This window comes from Priapulus caudatus, unplaced genomic scaffold (genome assembly GCF_000485595.1).
Source record: "Priapulus caudatus unplaced genomic scaffold, Priapulus_caudatus-5.0.1 Scaffold541, whole genome shotgun sequence".
In the NCBI taxonomy this organism is placed as follows: Eukaryota; Metazoa; Priapulida; class Priapulimorpha; order Priapulimorphida; family Priapulidae; genus Priapulus; species Priapulus caudatus.
Genome location: NW_014577602.1, coordinates 357,149 through 360,334, shown reverse-complemented (window position 1 = coordinate 360,334; position 3,186 = coordinate 357,149).

Below are 3,186 nucleotides of genomic sequence, written 5' to 3'. Positions count from 1 at the left end.
GAGAGAGAGAGAGAGAGAGAGAGAGAGAGAGAGAGAGAGAGAGAGAGAGAGAGAGAGCAAGCAGCGAGCGAGCGAGGGAGAGAGAGAGCAGAGTAATTGCGATAAAGAGAGTCGAGGTAAATGGTCACGCCTGAACACCGTCTGAGTGCATCGATGTTGACTGGGAATGTACGCGACCACGTATTAATAATTCAGATGCGCACGTCGCAGCTTCGTGTCGAGGTGGAACGCAGAAACAAAGGCAAGAAACCGACAACAACAAAAAACGAGACGATTTTGTTGTTGACAAAAACGATATGATTTTCGTCAAAACGCCAGTTTTTCCTCTTTGTCTGTATGTAGCTCAGAGCCGGAGAAGCGGTCTCTCGCCGAGAGATTTCGACGATCATCAAACGTTTACGATGTTTTTATGCTCATCGGAAAGATTCGACGAAGGATGGCATGGCTCAGCTTGAGCCATGCCATAGCGGAAGCAGTGGAAATACGTTCTATGTACGCTAATGTCAATTAAAATCCAAACATTCACCGACGTTTAATATTTAAAAAAAAACATGGTGTCGCACCATCCCGGTGCAGACGCGCATGTGTGCATTTTCCTCTTATAACTCCCATGATGCAATATTATCAAAATTTTCAATTTACGAAAAATCCTATAAATTTCATTTTCCGTCGGTAAAAACCGTGCGCATGCGCAAAACGTATTTGCCTACATGCTCTGGCTTTCATTTATAATTTTTTTAATTTCACGTACGTTGGACATTTTCGGAACGAGAAAAAATAACGCACTCAATCTCAATTTATATTAAATGAGCAGTCATTTAGCTGTATGAAGCTTAATGTCAGTCGTCCATATGAACAGCTTATGAGATGCAAGGACGTTCCACCGTCATAACGTCCCAGACGTATAGCATAGCGGCGCGTATTATTATGAATGTCGTCTGCGCCAAACAAGAGTGCGCATTAATTTTTATCAATATCGTTGCCATCCTGTTACGCGAGGCATTTCAATATTTCCGATCACATCGCATTTTAATATATTACGTTGTTGGCGTCCCGGCGGTTATATATCATTATATATATATATATATATATATATATATATATATATGCATACTTGTTCTGCCTGCGTGAACAGAATTTGCGCTATAGGATAATGATGTAACTCCCTCGGCAAATATCCTCCACATTATATTTATGCAGTGACATGCGACTTGCGGTGTGTATTACAAGCACGCCGCGAACTGCTTCTCCTTCTGCATAGCTGTCAAGCGGCTCCCTGCCTGCAATACATCGTAGGGTTAAGTTTAGGGCTATCAGTATTATTGTAATTGAAGCTCAATAATTAGTTTTTAAGTTTGTAGTATGGTTTATATTTAGCGTTAATGTTAGAGATATAGCGGGCCCACGAACACTGCCTGTTTGGCTTTTAACAGTGGTTACTATTAGGTGAATTGCATTAACAGGATAGCAAAACAAAATTCACCGACATAGTAACAATCAGGCCCAATTTAGTGACAACCAAGTAACCTCCACATACACAAACACACACACACTCGCACGCACATGCACACACACACACACACACACACACACACACACACACACACACACACACACACGACACACGACACACGCACGCGCACGCACACGACACACGACACACGACACACATACACACACACACATATATATATATTATAATATATATTACTATTATCATATATATGGCGCTGAGTTTGTCATATAGAGCGCGTGAGCTGCAGTGATGACAGAGACTCACAACGGCGTGATGATGTAGTGCGACCCGTTATCAATGAATGATGGCCGAGCATTTAAACTATTCCCTAAATCTCGCTGAATATGTATGAATTATGTGATTCATTACGTGTCATGTGTAATTTATAAAGTATCACTGCGCCGCTCATGGAATATCACTTTTCTATATTTATTTGGCTTTGCGCATTATTACCGTTGTTATCATCGCTGCTATCGTCATTAGGATTATCGTTGTCATCGTCATCGTCATCAGCATTATCATTATGAATATTGTCGCTGTAGTCGACGTCGTTGTCATTATCAGCAGCAAGAGCAACACCGACACATCCTCATCACCAAGGTCATAATCTGTATGCCACATAGCAGCATCACTATCATCATCATTATTATCATTGTCATCGTTATCATCATCATCATTATTATTTTCATCATCATCAACATTATCATCAGAAACAATAGAAGCAACATCAAAATCACCATCATGGCATCTACAGTCTGATTTCCCTTCCGTTTTCTTTTTTCTTGCCTATTTTTCTCCATTGCTTTGTTTTTCTTTTGATTTGTCTAGTTTTCAATATATTATTTATAGGATTACATGGATATGATTATAACATTACCTTCCTATTTTCTTCTTATCGTTTTTTACAAATTTAATTCACACTGTGGCCTTCGAACTGCTTGTACAGTTGATCAGGGATTCAGGAATTCCCTTACGTGAGTTTCGTCGGGTGTCATTTACTCAGTAACTTTTCACGTACGAGGCGCCGTAAAAATCCACATTAGCTGTAAACATAAGCCACACCGCTGTGGTTGTGTGTGGTGTGTTGCGTGTGTGTGTGGTGTGTGTGTGTGCGTGTGTGGCGTGCGTGGCGTGCCGCGTGTGTGGTTTGGTGTGTGTGTGGGGTAGTGTGTGTGTGTGTGCGTTGGTGTCGCGTGTGGGTGGTGTGTGTGCGCGCGCGCGGTGTGTGTGGTAGTGTGTGTGTGTGTGTGTGTGTGTGTGTGTGTGTGTGTGTGTGTGTGTGTGTGTGTGTGTGTGTGTGCGTGCGTGTATATGTGTGTAATGTATCTCTCCTCTCTTTCGCTTTCACGTTATTCGCTATAGGTAAATGCCGCAAAAAATCACCGAGATAATGCAAGCAGTTTCTATGCCCTATAGTCTTTGTAATTTAGCCTATAGTCTTTAGTTGCCCGGTCGGCAAATATAAGTCTTAGGGTATTAGGTCTCAGTAAAACCACTCAAAGAAAAGAGGCAGAGACGCCCCACATGCATTATTTTCGTGTTGTTGATATCTGCGTGCGACACTCACAGTCACACACACACACATGCACACACACACACACACACACACACACACACACACACACACACACACACACACACACACACACACACACACACACACACACACA